Here is a 20,225-nt window from a genome sequence, read left to right on the forward strand (position 1 = left end):
TTAAACTTTACCTGTGCTGAAAAAAACCTTCTGAAAGACCAAATGTGTGTTTTTTCTTTTCTGTTCAAAAGAATAACAGGCAGAATAGCAGTGGGTTGTTTGCCTGAGTTTCCCAGAAGAAGCATCTGTGATTGTAAGTATAAACTTTCTGATCCTTGGGCTGGAGGGGGAGGAGCTAGCTGAAAGTAAAACCTGTAACCAATTTTAACCTCCTCCATTAAATTTCTAATTTTGGGTTTGTAACATCAAAGATTAGCTTCCCACTGGTAACTAGTTCTTTGCATTCATAATTTAGGTGTTAATCAATCTCTATTGTCAGTGAAGAAAACTAAACACTTTTGAAGGCCTCGCGAGGCTGTGAAAGAGAATCTTTCCCTTCCATTCCATGTTAGATGCCCCTGCCTGATTTAACGCATGACAGGAAACTAATAGAAAAATAAGAAACCAGAAGGATGATTAAAACAGATCCTTCACATGTGGCTTTGTAATATACATTTCTTTCTACATGGAGTTTAAAAGACTGAACTGAATTTTGAAAGAAAGACACTTAACAACAGAGATAAGAAATAGCTTTCTGTACAACTATAGCTCACAAAGTTTGGACACCTAGGATCTCCCTAGGAAAAAAAAAAAAAATATCCTCAAATCCCATCTACCAGCAGACAGCCCAGGCACTACTTTTTTGAAACTGGGTCACTGTGAAATCAAGAACATCTCTGAATTCAGAAGAAGGCACTACTGCAACAAGCCTGAGTTTTCCAATAGGTTCAACACACAGCTAAGAATATGTGGACCTGAGGTGTCTTTCCTAGTTTTAATATTTTGCAGTTTTTACTTTACATTCTTTGGACTAAGAAAAAACACAACAAAGACGTGAACAGGAATTAAATCTGTTCTGTCATCTAAATGTTCTAATGACAAAATTCCACAAATTAAGAATAGAACTTAGGCACCTCAATCCCAATTAACACAATTAAATATTCCTGTAAATGCTCCCCGTTAGTCTACCAGAAATTCTAAACCTTTATATGGATTTTTGCCCATCTGTATCCATCTCCTGTGTATATGTCAATATACTAGAGTGTGATAATAATTTCAGATAGTCATTGCTGAAAGATCACAGGTCATGGAAGTCAGTCCAACACTCCCTTTATCCAGTCTTGCCATCCTAAATGTGTGATTAGACATTTGTTTTAAACCCATCTAAATCTGGATACAACAGAATGTCATAGAGTCACTGGTTCACAGACTCCTTGAAATCACATTGGATCCTGAAATTGCTATCAATAGATGACTGCAAAATAGTTCCTTCTCATGCAGCTAAAAACCTCCTCAAAATTCTTTTGCATATCTTTTAACTATTGAAAATGGTATTAATTAGGTTGTGTAAAGGGTGGTACTGAGAAGGAGGAACTCCTTACTAACTTCTAAGAAAACAGAAAAACAATGGATAGAGAAGCAGAACTTAGAAACTGTCTTCTTCCAGTACAGGAAAGGTTTAGTGAAGGTTTAGGTGATTTGCTGTGTCTCAGGTAATGAGCTGTAGTCAAAGAATACTTCATTGGCAGTATGGTGTAATACTGACAACATGTAAATCACATCTAATCTATTTCTCCAGAAACATTAGCTGTATAGGTAAAATTAATGTTCTTTTTTCTCTACAGCCACTAAACTGCTATGTCCTAAATAAGTCATGATGGAATAAGAGAGGAAAGTTACTCTTTCTTAGAACAGCAGTGCTTGAACAACAGGAACTTAATGCAGGATGTTTACCTGGAACTACTTCACCTGGCAAATGCAGTGGATTTTTTGAATAATTAAGCGGCTTATATTCTTGGTTAGCCACCAGCATTCTTTCCCTTTTAATTAAGTTCTTTGCCTGATAAATATGCTACCAGGCAGTATGTTTGAGGGTTAATTTTGACACTATTTTGTATGCTTCAGCACATCTCATGAGCCACTGTTTGGATTCTGAGTTTCCATTAAGACAAAATCATGTAACCTTTAGCACCGGAATAGAAATACTACATTGTAGATATTCCTGAGGTTTACATTAACCATGTAAATTAATTGTTTCCTTACTTTTTCATACCTGAGAATTAAAGAAAAATTAGATTAATTTCAAAACCAAGGAAAGCTAATGACAATGGCAAATCAGTAGTTGGCTTTTGTATTGCTTCTGAGTGACATCACTTCCTTTTAAATCATTGTAAACTAGAAGTATCATCAAATATTAAAGGGATCCTTTGTCACAGGAATCTATCATCTGATTCAACTACATATTAAGCTGACTTGATTTCAAACAACCTATATTTAATTTCTCTCAAAATACAATAGAAATGGAAGATTGATGAATTTCTAAATAACGACAATATATGTTGTTTAGGAACATTCTTCTTACAGTGATAATAAAAACTCCAGACATATACCATCTCTAAGACATGTTTTGTATGGAAAGCACATAATTTCTTATGTTGTCATTCTTATGAAAGAACTTCTGATATAAGACCATGAAAATATCAGCAATAAAAATAGTTTTATCCGAATTGTATTAAAAACAGACAAAAAAAAGAAAAAATTATTATAAACATAAAAATATTTTACATTTTGTAACTTTTGAAATATTTTTGTGTTATCTAAGCATTTTAAAAAAGATGTACCTTTGAATAACAGATGCTACTTTTGAAATACAAGCTTTCTGAGTTTAAAGATCATAAATGCCTTTCTCCCTGTAGCTTCTATGTTTTCTTTGTACTTGGTTAAAAGTAATTGTAGAGGTAAGACCAAAGTGAATACATTTTGAACCAGTGTAAATAGATATTTTACCATGTAACTGTGTTTTCCCATCTTTTTTTTTTTCCCCCAAGTCAGTCTGAAAAATTAATGCCTAGAAAAATATGCTGCAGAAATATTGCACTGCTTAAGCCAGCAAAAAAAATCCTTTTAAACAGATGGGAGCACTGCCTGAACATTTAATTCAACAAAGAATCCTTTGTTTTTATATGTTACATTTAGGAAGATGTGTGAAATTAGTAATGGTAAAAGGTCAAAATTTCAAACTCCAGCAAGTTGTCAAGCTAGAAGTAATACAGATCTCCAACTGAAGCCATCGAGTGCTACAACAATAAAAAATGGCAAATAATAATTATAAATTCATAGTATATTTATAGTACATTGCCACTAGCATTTGACAGAATCTATTTGCATATCCAGCTTTCAACCTTAAAAGCACACAGCAATGTCTATGAGGACACAGCAAGGTCTATGAGGAATCATTTCTTCTTCTCCTTGAGACAACAGAAATGATTTTGTGTAAAAGTTTTAGCCTGTGGGAATAGTCATAGGATAAGACAGGGAACAAGGATTTGATCTGTGTAATAATATTCTCTAGGAAACGAATAGATTTTCTCTCTGTCAAAACAGTGTGATTCAGCTCCACTTGCATTGTTTCGTACAACAGGGCATTTGCACCTCCAGACAGGACAACTGCAGTCATAACTCTTGAAAGATTCCAGCTTTAAAGGTGTTTCAAAGCGTTTTGTAGCAGAATTAGTGGCGTTATGAGACCTATGCACAAACCTCTGCTCCCAAGGGACCTAGGGTACTTAACTCCCCACCCTTTGCCCACCCCCCCCCCCAAGAGATGATGCATCATTTTGCAAAATTAATAACGTAGGTTCATCATTTCTGTGAGCATTTTTCAGTACTAGGCAGCCAGTCTATTAGTGGTATAGTGTTAGAAATACATGACAACTCAAATTTTGTTAACAAATTTTCATCTATTTCCATAGAAACAGTTCTCTCTTTCCCTTTCTGTGCTTACAGCTATGAAAAACAAAACAGGAAGAAAATGACTGTTAACTGTAGAAAACAAATGGAATACTCTGTGCATCGCCATATTTTTCTGTGCAGTGTATGAATTGGTGAGCATGATTTCAAGCAAGATCAGTGTGCTTCTGAGGATTTAAGAAACAGCTGGATCCTCACCCTCTGTCGCCAGCCCCAGCAGGGGCAGCGCAGGTGTCTCTTGGGGGGCTGGGCCACCCTTGGCTGGTTGGACCTGGTTCCTCACTCTTGCTGCCCTCCCCTGTGGGGTGCCCCAGAGGGCAGCCAGTGGGGGGGAGGGAATGCACACCCAGACCTCCAAGCAAGACCCCCAGGGTAAGGAGAAGGTAAGGACCAATGTCAGCATTAGCATCATGCACCTCCAAGCAAAGAGGACAGGAACTCCATCACGAATCTCACACCCCTTCAGGCAGCAGGACCTGTGTTACTGAAATTTACTGCACTACTCTAGATCAGAAAATAATATTTCTGTCATTGGACTAATAATGTGGACTATTATACTTTTAAAACATGGATTGGACTGATAATAGATTTTCAGCTCCACCTATAAGGTGTGCTGCTTTTTTGCCTGTAGCAAGATTTTCAGTGTGACAAACCCAATGACATCAGTGGCTTGGCAACAGAAGACACGGACACTAGTGAGAGATTATACTTCACCATAGCAATTGTTCTTTCTCCCTAAAAACTTCCACAGTTAATCATCCACAGTAGCTGCACCAAATTTCACTCACACACACTCAGGTCTCACCAGCAACTGGCACTGAGTCCTTGCAGCACACACACACACATGGGATAGAGAGTGAGATTATGGCGAGAGATAGTTAAGAAAAGATTTATTTAGGTCTAAGAAGACAGGACAAACTGTGGTGGCAAGGTGCCAAGCTCAGCCAGACAAGTATACTGACCAGTCCTGTTTTACACACAGCCCCTTTTACACCCATTTCTGCCTAACCCCCGCCTCTGCTCCCCCCTGCTCCCCCTTCCCCTGCACATTGCCTCACCAGCTGGCACAGTCCCACCAACCACCTCCAACATGCGGGACCCTCAGGTTTGCATCCTCATCTGTGGCAAAGTCCCAGTTGCCTGCAGTTTCTTGATGGCCCATCAGCTAGTGTGACTGACCAGGTCTCCTTCTGGTTATTGTTTGTTAATGTTAATGGGTCAGGGTTTATGTCTCTGTGTGTTTGTCTCTTGCTCTGTCCTTATCCTCCCAGTTGAAAAAATAAACATTTTCACACTCCACATACTCTTACCAATACATGCCAGTGACCAGGTTTGTTCTTATCATGATCTCCCTTAACATTTGCTGGTCAGGTTTGTCTTTGTGTCTTCTGGTTTATGGCTCTTTTGCCTGGTACCCTTAAAGAGCAGATACTCTCCTTCCACATAATCTTACAATTTAGAGTTATCTTCTATTGAAGTAAAATTTAGGAAGATAGGCTATTTTAGAATAATAGGAATGAAAAATAACACAAGCATAATCTTTAGGAATTAATAAAAAAAACCCCTTAATTATGTTTGCATTTGCATCAAGCTTTACCTAAACATGTGCTGTAAAAAGTTAGGTGCTGTCTTGGGTTTGCAATGTGGGGAGAAAGGGTGAAGTAGGATTATCCAAATAGAAAGGAGCAGAATGGAACAATTATGAATTCTGACTAAAAGAGTTTCTTGGGCAACACTTCTGAAGCTGATTCACACTCCATGTACTACAGCTTCATCATTTTCTATGAGAAAATAAGATTGCAGGAAATAAGACTCAACCTACCATATGTTCATGTGTGCCAAGATATTTCTTTTTCTTTCCACAAATAAATTTTGCCCAAGTGGAGCTTGAGGACTTCTGACATGTTGTTCAGAATCTGAAGTTTTGACAAGGCCACAGGACAAACAGAAATGTCAAATATGTTATAGTACACAGATCGCTGGCACAATATACATGAAATATATCTAATATGTTGGGTGTAAATCAGATCTGCTGCTGATGCCAACAATCTGTATAAGTTGAATAAATCCAGCATGCCCTAAATATGTCAAACACACTATGTACACACCAACAGAGCAGCACCTGTAGAGCAGGGGCCAATGGTTTTTTTTGATGAATCTGCCTCATAAAAAATGGGTGATACAGACTATAAACATACTTAGATAGGTATAGAAGACTGATGACTATATTTGCCTTTGTATTCAGTATTGTGTCTGCTTGGCGATATTAGGCTTCTAACAGGTGAGACAGCCTCAGTGACTGAGACAAGAAAATTGCAAAACTTTTTTTTTTTTCCCCCGCATAAAATAAAAGGAAAATAAGCATTTATTCTGGGTTTTTTCCTTATGATATTAATTTTGTTTATGACTACTTATATAGTTTTGTGTATTCAAGGAAATCTTCATTAGAAGAGAAAGCTTTGTTCCCAGAAGCATTTATTTGGGGATGTCTCAAGAATTTACGACATTTAGAAACAAATCTTTAATGGATTGTCATGATGTTCTTGCTTAAAACCTGAGGAAATAGCAACAGTTGTACTTGCATGCATACATTGGGCAGTGTAATCTCTCACGACCTTCTAAATTTACATAAATGACTATCCAGATGCCCACCAACTGAACGATTTTTAATAATTCATTTCAGAAACTGCAAAAAACCTAAGTAGAAAAATGCAAAAAGTGAAGCATGTTCCTAGAACACACTTTGCACTTACTAGCATCCACTGGGTAGTCTAATTATCATGAACCTTAACCTTAAAATCTTCCAACAGCAGGTACTAGAAGACTGCTCTCTCTAACTTTATTATTTTAAGAAAAGATGGATGTTTCTTGCAAATTATCTGAATCAAAGCAAAGCCAAAAAAACCTAGTAGAATAATAAGTACATTTTAAAAGTCAAGCCTCAGACAAAAATAGATTATTTCTGAAAAAGACAGGTTGATGTTAATGGTTGTCACCGAGTGGTTTCCCCTAATATAACAAGACTTTGTATAATTTATTGACAAGAAACTCAAGCTAGGTGGGATGCACAGCTAAATGCTACATTGACGGTTTCACTTTAAACAAAATAATATATTTTAAATGAAATAAATACTTTATGTTTACTCTGTAAATATAAAATATTTAATGATTTCTTAATTACAAAAAAAAGCTAAAATTGCTCACTTTAGCAGTGAAAAGGCTAGTGTTATTTCTAGACTAATTTGTATCAGGCTAGATATATCTGTTACGTGAAAAACAAAAATTGAAATTATATTGGAGTTCAGCTTTAAGAAAGGTATAAGGGAGAGTGGACAAAAATGTCACCATTCTGCTTTGGCTAATTAGCTGTAAAATTCATTGTATCTGAATAGTTTACAAGATTATCATATAACTGATTTGCACATCCCTAGTTTTGTCTGAAACAGAGATGGAATAGATTCATTTCAATAGAATCAGATGTTTTATGGAAAATCACATTTGATTTCTAAATTAATTGTTTAACACTGACTCTCATAAGCTCAATTCTCCAATGAAGCTGTTCATTCTTCCTGGGGTGACATTGTTTATTTCAGATTGTTTTTCCTCCTCTCAGAGGAGATTTCATTCTCAAATGAAAAGTCCCTGTTACCACCCTGCCTGGCTCCTGCCCTCAAGACCTCTTTGTTATTAAACACATCTTTTATATCTTCAGCTTTCTGTTCAGGAAAGATATATAGCTTTCATAGCTTGCTTGTATTTAAAGTTGCGATTTTCAAAGCTATTAAGAGGATTTTTTTTTTCTTAAACATGATAGTTTGTTTCTCGATGTAGAGCTTTTTTACTCTCATAACACTTGCTTTTATATTATAATAAGTGAAAGGCAGTTGGCATGTTACAGAACACTTCCATCAATTTCATCTTCATCTCCATTTAAAACCTCTTTTTTTTTTTTTTTTTTTTTTTTTGTAAGTTACTGAAAGAGTACTGCCAAAATATATATTTGTATGGGAATTTCCACACTTAACACCACTTCTCCAAAACACAGGTATCTAGACATTAAGGCTCTCTATTTATGGATAGAGAGATGCACAAGAGAAATAACAATTCTGAGTCTCCTTGGGAAAGAAAACCCTGTCTTTCTTCATGAGAAGGTGTGCAGAAGACTTGTTTTGTCAAGATGCCCAAATATGACTAAGTTTCAGATGATTAAAACTAAATAAAGTTTCTGCCCCCCATTTGTGTCAACTGGAAATGATTTGCATGCTTTACAGGATAGAATTTATTCCTTTGCTTTGTAACTTTAATTTTGCAGATCACACAGTGGCCTGCCCACAGATGGATTAAATGAGTAGCTTCCAATAATTTTTTTTATGGAACTGTTTGTAGAGGCTTACATTTGTTCCCAGGAGCATCTTAATAGATCAGGAGACTTAGGATAGATATTTCCATAATACGCTATAAAGCTGTCTTTTTGTCTATTTTGACCATCAAACTGAATGTACAGGGACCTGTTCCATAGCATCCCAGAAGGTTGTCCTAACTCTGGAGAACCATCTGGACACCTCATCTTTAAACAGTTTCTGACTACCAGGCCATCACTACATCATTTTTTCCCCAGAAATTAATATGAGAAATATGATTTGTACAAAAGGGGATCACTGGAGTTTCCCAGAAGATGTATGACTGTGCTGTAAAGGTTGAATACATCTCTAGCTGCAATGTATGAAGTATTGTTTTTATGAGGGGGTTTTGGAGAATTTGGAACTAATTTAGGGTTTACTACTGTTGGTTTCAGGTGTCCACATGCCAAGGAAAAGTGTCAGGAAAAAAAAAAATCAGTACTAGAAGAGTATCAAAGTATAATAAATATTTTCTTTCCCATCTTACTCTGTATTCATGATTCTTTTGAAACACACAGATGACTGTACAGATTCATAATATCATAATATAATCTTATCACATGCTTCACCTCCTGAAAGGTTATTCAAAGAATATTCTCTCAGTCTGCAGTGGGGTTTTGGATGTTATTCCCTTTCTGAGGCTGCATTTTCTCTTTTCTGTGTTTTATACTGTTCAAAGGTCACTTAGACAATGTTTATAGTGTGCAGTTTAGCTCTATTTACTTTTCATGCACAAAATAAATTATACATTAATTTATTTGTGTTACATTATAAAGCATATGTGCCATTGTCTTGCAGTAAATTAATTATGAGGGCTTACTTCTTTGTCTTTTCTTTAATCTTTAATCCAGTTAGATATCACATTATCACTTATCTCTGCACTTTGTTGTATCCCCAAATAAAATAATATCCAAGGGAGTCTTTGCAAAACACGCTTTTAATCTTTTTTTAATTCCTGTTTTGCTGTTCTTGGATATAGCTAGCAAATTGTTGATACTAGGCATGAAAAAAAATCTGCGAGCATGTTTCAAAATAGATCCTATGTTATGTTTCAGTAAAACTGATATCCATTAAACAATTTGTTTCAATCCTAAGGACAAAACCTTGAGTCTCAAAGACATTTCAGAGGAGGAAGAGATTAGAAGGGTGTTTTTAGCTGGCAATTAGTGGTGTAGGTAGACAGAGTGGGTAAAACCAATCTTAAAACTATTAAATGTTTATTTGTCCACATTGAAAGAAGAGAAGAAAGAGGAAGAGGAGGAAGAGAGGGAGGCGGGCAAAGGAACAAAGGACAGATAGGAAGTGAGGGAGGCAGAAAAGGAAGGGAGGGAGGAGAGGAGGGATCACATGAGCGTAATTTGTCTCAAATGTTCAACTGCTGCTCAGAAACCCCTAACTCCATCAATTTTCATCCTCAAATTTACTGCTCAATATTAGAATCTGCTGCTGTTATTTGTCAACACAAGACTGAAAAAGTTCTTCTAATTTGCTTGGTGCCTCTGCAAGAAGATTGGGAATCTTAGCCAAAACTCATGCCCTACTTTTTCTAATTTAGTGATTCCCTTTTAGGGTCAAAATAATTCTATTAATGTGATAGGATATAAGATAAAAGGTTCATCTCCACAAACATGAAGGAGCACAGAGGAACAATGGCAAGCAGGGAAACCCTAATAGCCTAATCAGAGAAACAGTAACCCTGAATCTGCTCCTCCAGGATGGTCAGCTTCTTGGGCCAGGAATGACAGCCATCACCATAAGTAAATGGAAGAGGTTCTCCAGATCACCTTACAAACTGAGAGGGCTTACTGCCTAGTGGGTATGGGACACATTATGAGATGCAGGGGAAGTGCATTTTGGGATTGTACAGGATATATGGGATGTTTAGAGGAAGAATCAAAGGAAGGGAAAAGGAGGCATCAAGGTTGTTTGGGAAGGATCAGTCATGGGAAAACTGATGGATAAAGGGTTAAAAGGGTATGGCTATGTGTAAACAGGCTGCTGGTCAGTACACTTGTCTGACCATGGTCTGCACCTGATGACCAGTTTGTCGTATTGAACTCCACGTCTAACTATTTTTCTGGGTGACATCTTCTTTTGTATATTCTGTGTACCTCTGTGTGTCTGGAGGTTTATATGCCAGCAGATGGACTGGGATCATGGGTCAGAGGGGACCATGTGTCTCTGGTACCAGCACCTGGAGCAAGGGAGGGTATATACATTGGTGTGTGATCACTAGCAAATACCAAGCCAGACTAGCCAGCAACTTGGATAAGAGTCTTGGGAGCCATAAGTGCTCCTGCCAGACCAGGTGATGGAGAGATGAGAGGGTCTGCAAGTTTGCTACTAGAGGGACCACTCCTGGTCCCTCCAAGTCAACTACTGGAGAGACTTGGAGAGAGACACATTTGCATGTGAGGCAACTGGAGACAAGAAGATCCAAGGACCTGATACTGGGTTGAGAGAGTGTCTGATTAGGGGGAGTTACTGCAGGGATCCTGTCTCTCTGTGTGTGTGTATGAAGGGAAGCTGACTTTTTTCCAGGAGCTGGATTGTGGCTGCAGGCCTCAGTGACTCACATGCCAAGATGCCAGCAACTTGGAAGAAAGAGGATACAGGGACAGATTGAATGCCTAAGTCCAGTTATTGAAGGGATCCACTAACAGACTTTCATCTTGAACTGCCATAGAGGAGAATGGAACCAGGCTGTTGGTGCTTGTCATGGTTCAGCCCCAGCCCACAGCTGAGCACCATGGAGCCACTCGCTCACACACACCCCTCCCCCTGGTGGGATGGGGAGGAGAATGGGGAGAGAAAGGTAAAACCTCATGGGTTGGGGTAAGGACAGTTTACTGGGACAGCAAAGGGACAACAACAGTACTTAACAGGATACACAAAACTGGTGACACACAATGCAGTTTCTCACCCAAGGACCATACAACCCAGACCGCATGCTCAGACCCATCCTGCAGCCGGACCGTCCCCGAGCTATGCGTCCTGGAGCTGCCTCTCCGTGGCTAGCCCCCCTTTTATACTGAGCATGATGTCACATGGTATGGAATAGCCCCCTTTGGCTAGTTTGGGTCACCTGTCCTGTCTGTGTCCCATCCCAGCTTCTGGTGAAAATTAACTCTATCCTAGCTGAACCCTGGACAGTTCTGTTTATTTGCATGAGTGCTATGTTTCCTGACTCTGTTAATCTGTGTGTCTAGCCGTTCTTACAAGTATATGTGTATTGTATAGATGTGTTTGTGTGTGCCTACCAATAAAACATGCTTAGCCTCTCTACTGGTGAAACTCGGGAACAGGGAGCTGAAAAAGCCTTGCCTCAATCCAGTCACTAGCTTCAGCAATGCCTAACTAGTCTACTCTCTATTCCATCCTAAATGTTTAATTATGTCACGATTGTATTTTAAAAATTACCATAATTGCTTTATATTCTGTGCCCCACAGAAGTGCAAAAAAATTAGAAAAAATGAAAATAAAGTTTTATTTTCAAAGACTCAAAAATACAAAAAGTGATACCTGATTTTCTATATATTGAAAAAACCTCACAGCTTCTTTTTATAGATTTTCCTTAAGCTCGATTTTTCATAGAATTCTATATAATAATTGTAGAAACAGTACTGAAATAAAAATCTGTACAAAACTCCAAGGAATACAAAGAGATTGTGCCTCTTGTAGTAGGATATGTACTTTTAAGTATGCTTCAACAGAGGGAAAATAAATTGCTATCCAGGTGTTGTGTATATAAAAGGTCACAAACTAAAATGAGGACAGGAGTTTAAAAATAATGACAGCAAAAAATAATGAATAATTAACACAGATTAAACAAAAGTACTTGAAATTGTTTGTTATGCAAATTTACCTTGCAGATTGCAAGCATTTCTCATTAGGTCTGTGTTAAATGGTTCAGTGAAGAAGTTGAGAATTTGAACTGATTCTTAGCTACCTGAACTAAATCTGAAAAATTTTAGATATCACTTAAATGGAAAAGATTCAAAACCTCTTAATGTTTAATGCAGGCTGGAGAAATGGGCTGACAGGAACCTCGTGAAATTTAACAAGAAGTGTTAAATATGTTGAAAGTGTTAAAAGCAGGACTTTCTCCAGTCCTGCATCTGGGGAAGAACAACTTCATGCACAAATACATTCTGGGGGCGATCCATCTGGAAATCAGCTTTGCAGGAAAGGACCTGGGGGTCCTGGTGCACATCAGGTTGAACCTAACCCACCAATGTGCCCTTGCTGCAAAGAAGGCTAATGGTATCCTGGGCTGCATTAGGAGGAGTATTGCCAGCACTTTGAGGGAGGTGATCCTTACCCTCTACTCAGTACTAGTGAGTCCACGACCTGGAGTACTGTGTCCAATTCTGTGCTCCCCAGTACAAGAGAGACATAGACATACTCAAGAGAGACCAGCGAAGGTCCACAAGGATGATGAAGGGACTTGAGCATCTCCCATATGCGGAAAGATTAAGAGATCTGTGACTGTTTAGCCTGGAGAAGAGAAGGCTTGTGGGGATTTTGTCCAGAGTATTGCTCAATGTACTGAAACATTCAGTTTGGTCTGCAGGACAGTCCAAGATTCATATCAGAAGAGTTCCTACACCACTCAGTTAAAACTTTTATTGTGGAGGTCCAGAGTTCAGTCCATCACCTTGTCTGACATCCATTCACTGTATCAAAGTCCATTAGCTCATCTACACAGTTTACTAACTGAGGAGATCCTGGACCACTCAGGGAATTAACGACTTCAGAGTGCTGGACACAGCGTACACAGACTCCTGATACCCAACCGCAAATTTTAAAAACGGCAAGAATCAAGAATTCTAATATCCTGTAGAGACTGTGTTGCTAAATAGAATAACCTGAAAACTTGATGATTTACAGGGATTTTTTTCTTTTCTTGAAAGAACTTGCAGTTCTTTACAGAAAATGCTGGCTGAAGATTACATTCTGTTCCCAGTACAACTTTTATTCATGGAAATAATGTTACTGAAATTAGTAAAACTCCACACAAGTAAACACTATTCACATAAGCAAGGCTATTTTGTCAAAATTATTGTTCACAAGTGTATCTGTACCTGTGTACATTATTTAATTTTTTTTTTTCCCCTTGTATGCTGTGTTTTACAGCATGTTAGTGAACAGAGCTATGTGAGACTCCCAGGGGATTTTAAGAGTTAAAATATGCCATCAAGATTTCCACCTTTTTTTAGCAGCTTGAAAACTTTAATCTTTTTGTGATCTCAAAAGTCTTGAGATCTGTAATGCTGAATCATGCATTGCTAATATTAACATTCCCCAGCTGTAATTACAGTTTTTTACTTTATCTTTTGAAACACTTAATGTTACACATAATGCCAATTTGAAGAAGAAATTGCAGCATGATAGCATGGGCTGAAGGGAAAGATTATCTATGGAACAACTTAGGTGATAGAAAAACAAATGAAACTCCAGTATACAGAGATATTCTAGGAACTTGATGCTACATCCTATGATCCTATCTTATTTCCATAACAATAACCTCACTTAAGGTCATGACTGTCAGCAAAAGTAGGACTTATAAATTTAAGCCCAGCTTGGTTTCTGAAAAATGATGCAGATCTTTCTAAGATTACCTTGCTTTCATTTTTCTGTTTACTCCATAAGAAGACTCCTTGAGCAAGATTATGATGTATACTATATTTTCATATAGATAAAGGAATATGGAGCTACAGATCTCCCAGCCTGAGGTGTCTGGATCACTGAATCAGTTTCTTTTTTGTCTGATTGCCTTCCAGATCTATACATGTTGTATTTTTAATTGCATATCAGTCCAATTTAATACCAGACAGAGGATCATCCAAAATATTACATATATGAGTGGCTGGAGCAGCATCCTGAAAGGCATAGCCTATAGTTTTCAACTTTAGGTTTTCTGTTTTGTAAGTGTATGTTATGACCAGTCAGAAGCTTTGTAAAAGATGCAGCCTAAGTACAATGTTGCTGCAGACAGTGTGATGGAGTTAGATATATACATTTTTGCCTTCCAATTAACATGTGTCTTCTCATTTTAGTGTGTTATTGTATGTTTTACTAGGGTTAATAAACTTACTTTGATATTATTTAGGTAGAAAAAACTGAATTGAAAGTTTTTAGCAGAAGTTTATCATTGTTTTCAGGAATTAATCTTCTGTTATTTTATTATACTTTACAAAGCAGTGGTAGATAAAGTTTAAACATATATTCATAGATTGCAATTTTACTTTAGTTCATTGTAGACAATTGGTTTTGTCCTGGGTGTTAATTTAGAAAAAAAAAGGAAAGGAAAGAAAAAAAAAAAGTATGTTGCAGATTTGCTTACAAAACAAACTTGCAAATATTTTCATGAAGAAAATCACTGAAGCAAGCATGACAATTAACTACTCTGGTAACCAGCCAGCACTTGAACTGGCAGATACTAGAGTAGATGTGAAATTACTTTACACACTGGCAGAGACTCCTTGCAAACTACAGTTGTACATAACATCATGGGCATATTCTCATATTGAGGGAGATTTTACCGTAAAACACAGAAAAGTAATTCCATGGCAAAGTAGAAGAGCTCAAAATAGCTGAATTTTTTAAAAGAAGGAATGAAATAGTCTTCATTAACTCATTGTTAATTTAATAATTAATTTTGATTAGGCTAGGACTTATAAATTAGTATATGCATGCTAAGTTCAGAAAGTATGCACAGTTTCTCACTTGTCTTCCTTACTTTTTAATACATAAAGTCCATTCATAGCAAGTTCTGAAAGGCTGATGTGAGAATCAGGATTGCACACACATTCTTTCTGTTTGCTTGCTAACCTTGTAAGTAAAAGAGTTGTTGTATGGTGAAAGAAATGGAGAAATCTAGAATGGAAAAAACCTTTTTTCTACCCAGGACTATTCTCTGGACAGGAGTTATCATGATTTTTATTAGTAACTAGTCTAAATACCTTCAAGAATAATATCTTAGAGGTTCTTGTTAAATACCTGTGGTTTTTATTAATCTAATTTAAAATAAACAGTAAGTACAACTCATTATTATGATTACAAACACTAATTTATTCTGCTTTTATTAAATCTCCAGCTCTCCAAATCAACCTGCATTTCTTTACATACTGTAGCTGTAAGCACTCCCTCAATTTCAATTGTTTTCTCTGAAATTATATTCCATGACTGGAAATAAAATGGTATTTTATCCAAGGCATTTCTACTGTCTTGTTTTATGATCTCTGTATCGTTTTGTCCCACTTTTTCCATCTGTACCACAAGGATATTAATTCTAATATTTCCTTGTCTATTGACATAATACATGAAGAATGACATGGGGGAGAAAGAGGGTTGGACAGCTGAACTAATTAAAGTGCTTCAAATGCTGGCTGAGTGAAGTATTACAAATACATGCATCACCATCTGCTTGCTTATTGGTCTTACTAGTAGCAGCATTATTGTGTTTTCAAAATCATTTGTTAACAAAGGTAATATTTATTTCTGTACTTATTTGCACAATAATAAGTTTAACAAAACATGTTGCTTGTTATCTCACGTAATATTTCAGCAATTGGTGTACTGTTATCTTGGAAAAAAATCTTTCCCACTTCTCCATGTTTCATGTTCAATATTACCAAAGGCTATTCTGTATTTGAAGTATGTATGGAGCTTCCTATTTTCATTACCTTCCATTCTGTTATTTTAGTCTACTGTATCTTCTTGGTTGGCCTTTTTTTAACTAGTGCTTGCTTGGTTGGCAGCTTTGCCCTTGGGCAAGGGTTTGATGAGCTAGTGAATGGGCATGATGCCATCCAAACAGATGTGATGATAGAAAATAATCAGCCAACAGGCTCTCTGTATGTATCAAATATGTTTGTAAAGGGCAAGAATCTAATCTGGAAATGTTCAAATAGCTGCTTACACCATGTAGTATTTGGATGAAGGATCTACCATTACTGGTCTAATTCTGAATTCTACTTAGACACTTTGCTTTCAGAGAAAATGAAAAAAATAGCTTTTGAAGTCACACAGACAAGTATTTTAAAACAAAAATCAATTTGCTAGTAAAGCAAAGGGATTCCCCTTCTTTTTCTCTGGGTAAGAAATTTCATGCAGTGTGCCAAATCTGATTTCTAAACCTTAGTTTCCAGTAATAGTGAGTTACATAACAGTTTTAAGCATTAACATTGACTTTCATCTCACTTAAGTTGAGGCATCCAAAAAATTAATCTTTTTTTAGATTAGTTATACAGAACATTTTTATATTCAAATGGAAAAATAGCTTTCTCCAGATGGCCATTCAACCTAACTATCATAGCTGTCTAATATGGAAAAGAATACTTTACCTTCTAGACTACCCTGTCATTTCTCTTCATTGTTGCTGTAGCATTTACAATTAAAATGAGGTAAAGCTTTGGGCCACTAGCACTATCATTTAATAAATAAATACATAAATCAGATTGGTTGGAATAACCATATGAAATAAAACATGATACAATGTGAAATGTCAATCAAGTAATCTCATTAAAGATGAGAGTACTATTTAAAAAAAAGCAATTAAAATCTACAGTACAAACAAAAAAATGAAGCTTGACCTACTTCCAATATAAAATAGTTGAAGTTTGAAGTGGTAACAGTCCTCTCAATTTTTATATAAACTTATTTTATTCTTTTTTGATGGTAAGTAAATGTAGATAGATATTCATGTCCTGGTTTCAGCTGAGAGGGTTAATTTTCTTCATAGTAGCTAGCATGGGGCTATGTTTTGGATTTGTGCTGGAAACAGTGTTGATAATACAGAGATGTTTTTGTTATATGGACCTGTTGCTGTTGAGCAGTGCTTACACAGAGCCAAGGCCTTTTCTGCTTCTCACATCACCCTGCCAGTGGGATGTCTGGGGGTGCACAGGGATTTGGGAGGGCACACAGCCAGGACAGGTGACCCCAACTGACCAAAGAGATATTCCATACCGTGAGACATCATGCTCAGTATAAAAGGGGGCTAGTTGGGGAGGGGCGGCAGCAGCTCCAGGCTGCGTGGCTCAGGGATGGTCCAGCTTCAGGACAGGTCTGAGCGTGCGGTCTGAGTTGTACAGTCGTTGGGTGAGAAACTGCATTGTGTGTCACCAGTTTTGTATGCTCTGGTAAGTACTGATTTTTTGCTTTGGTTTGTTTTTTTTTTCCCTCTCCCTTTGCTATCCCAGTAAACTGTCCTTATACCAACCCATGAGGTCTTGCCTTTTCTTTCCCATTCTCTTCCCCATCCCACCACGGGGTGGGGGGGAAGAGGGAGAGGAGAGTGAGCAAGCGGCTGCACAGTGCTCAGCTGCTGGCTGGGGCTAAACCATGACAATCTATATTTATTTATCCATCTCTATATATCCTCATAAGGGGGGGTCAAAAAGTGAGTCAACAAAAGCACGTTGCTCAGACGTGTCCAGTCTGTTTCTGAATAACTCCAAGAATGGAGACTTCATAACCTCTCTGAGCAACCTATTCCAATGTTTGACCACTCTCATAGTAAAAATGTGCATTATTGCATGTTTAAATAGATGTATTCAGTTTGCATGGCAAGGTTTTTCAGGGGTGGCTTCTGCAAGAAGCTGATAGAAGCTTCCCCCATGTCCCAACAGAACCAATGCCAGCCAGCTCCAAGACAGACCCACCACTGGCCAAGACAGAGCCCATCAGTGACGGTGGTAGCACCTCTGAGATAACATAGTTAAGAAGCAAAAAAACCCCAACAAAACCTAGCAGCAGTTTTTGCAGCCAGAGAGAGGAATGAGAATATGTGACAGAAACAACTCTGCAGACACCAAGGTCAGTGAAGAAGTAAGAGGAGGATGTGCTCTGGTGCGCTGGAGCAGATTCCCCTGCAGCCCATGGAGAAGACCGTGGGGAGGCAGGCTGTCCCCCTGCAGACCATGGAGGTCCATAGTGGAGCAGATATCCACCTGCAGCCTGCGGAGGACCCCACGCTGGAGCAGGTGGATGACGGAAGGAGGCTGTGACCCCATGGCAAGTCCCCATGTTCCTGGCAGGACCTGTGACCCTGTGGAGAGAGGAGCCCACGCCAGAGCAGGTTTGCTGGCAGGACTTGTGACCCCATGGGGGACCCACACTGGAGCAGTTTGCTCCTGAAGGACTGCACCCTGTGGAAGGGACCCACGCTGGAGCAGTTGGTGAAGAACTGCAGCCTGTGGGAAGGACTCATGTTGGAGAAGCTGGTGAAGGACTATCTCCTGTGGGAGGGACCCCACGCTGGAGCAGAGGAAGAGTGTGGGGAGTCCTCCTCCTGAGGAGGAAGCAGCAGCAGAGACAATGTGTGATGTTCTGACCACAACCCCCATTCCCCATCCCCCTGTGCCGCTGAGGGGGAGGAGGGAGAGAAATAAGTCCAGGAAGAAAGGAGGGGTGGGGGAAAAGTGTTTTAAGATTTGGTTTTATTACTCTAGTCTGTTTTGTTTGGTAATAAATTACATTAATTTTTCTAAGTTGATTCTGTTTTGTCCACGACGGTAGTTGGTGAGTGATCTCTCCCTGTCCTTATCTCGACCCAGGAGCCTTTCGTTATATTTTCTCTCCCCTGTCCAGTTGAGGAGGGCAGTGACAGAGCAGCTTTGGGGGCACCTGGTGTCCAGCCAGGGTCAACCCACCACCATGGAATTCCTGTATTTTGGTTTGTACTATTCTCTGTTGTCCTTTCACTAGGTACCACTGAGAAGAATCAGGTTACTTCCCCCCATTATGTATTTAGACATAGTGATATGATCCCTCTGAGCCTTTTCCAGGCCTAAAAAACCACAACTGTCTCAGACTCTTCTCATATAACAGATGCTCTAAGTCCTTCATTATCTCTGTGGCCCTTCTCTAGATTCATTCCAGTCTGTCTATGTCTCCTTTTTTACCAGGGAGCCTAGAACTGGAAACAAGACTCCAAATATGGTCTCACCAGTGCTGAATGGAGGGGATTATCTCCCTTGACCTATTGGAGATTCTCTTCCTAATGTAACCTAGCTTGCTGTTGGTCGTTTTTGCCACAAAATAACATTGCTAGCTGATGTTCAACTTTTTGTCCACCAGGACTGCCAGGTCATCACTGCAAAGTTACTTTGTAGGCAATCATCTCCATGCTTGTCCTGAAATGTAGGGCTACTCTTCCTCAGAGGCAGGATTTTGCATTTCCCTTTATTGAACTTCATTAGATTCCTGTCAGCTCATTTCTCCAGCCTATCAAAGTCCCTCTGAATAGCCGTAGAAACATCCAGTGTAGATACCACTCCTCCAAGTTTTGTGTCATCTGCAGATGATCCTTTCTGAGGATGTACTCCATGCCATCATCCAGATCATTAGTGGAGATGTTGAACACCATTGACCCTGGTGTTGACCCCTGGGGTATACCTCCAGTGACTGGCCTCCAGCTGGGTTTTCATGTTTCTGATCACAATTCTTTAAGCCTGGAAGTTTTCAATCCACTTCCCACTCATTTAGCAATGCATCAGCTTGTCAGTGAGGATGTTATGAGAGGTACTGCTGAAAGCTTTGTTAAAATTCAGATAACCAATAAGATGACGAATAAGATAACCTATATTCAGTGTATAGGCACTTCAGAGAGGCACCAAGTCATGATGATTTCCCAGAAAAAGTATGAAAGCTTTCCTCATAATGCTGTCCTCTCAACACATCCTTATTTCTGTGCATACACTCAAGGTGATCCCCCTTCAGTCCTGGCTGTGGGATTTTTTTATTATTTTGTCCACATCATCCTTCAACCTTTGCTTGCCAACCTGGTCCGCTGCTTCCTCACTTGACTGTGAGTAATCATGTCCTTCCTTTGATGTGCCTTGTTCAAAGCTCTCATTACAAGGTTGACCAGGTTGATAAAATTGCTTTTTTTCCCCACTTGTAGAAACACAGCTGAATTCAATCATAAGGATGGAAACATCATCCAGATCATAGACATCTAAATTTAGACTCCCAGATTTACAAATCTACATGTAAGATTGTTGTCCAATCTCTTAGTAAGTATTACTT

The sequence above is a fragment of the Balearica regulorum genome, chromosome 1, assembly GCF_011004875.1.
Source record: "Balearica regulorum gibbericeps isolate bBalReg1 chromosome 1, bBalReg1.pri, whole genome shotgun sequence".
Classification (NCBI taxonomy): domain Eukaryota; kingdom Metazoa; phylum Chordata; class Aves; order Gruiformes; family Gruidae; genus Balearica; species Balearica regulorum.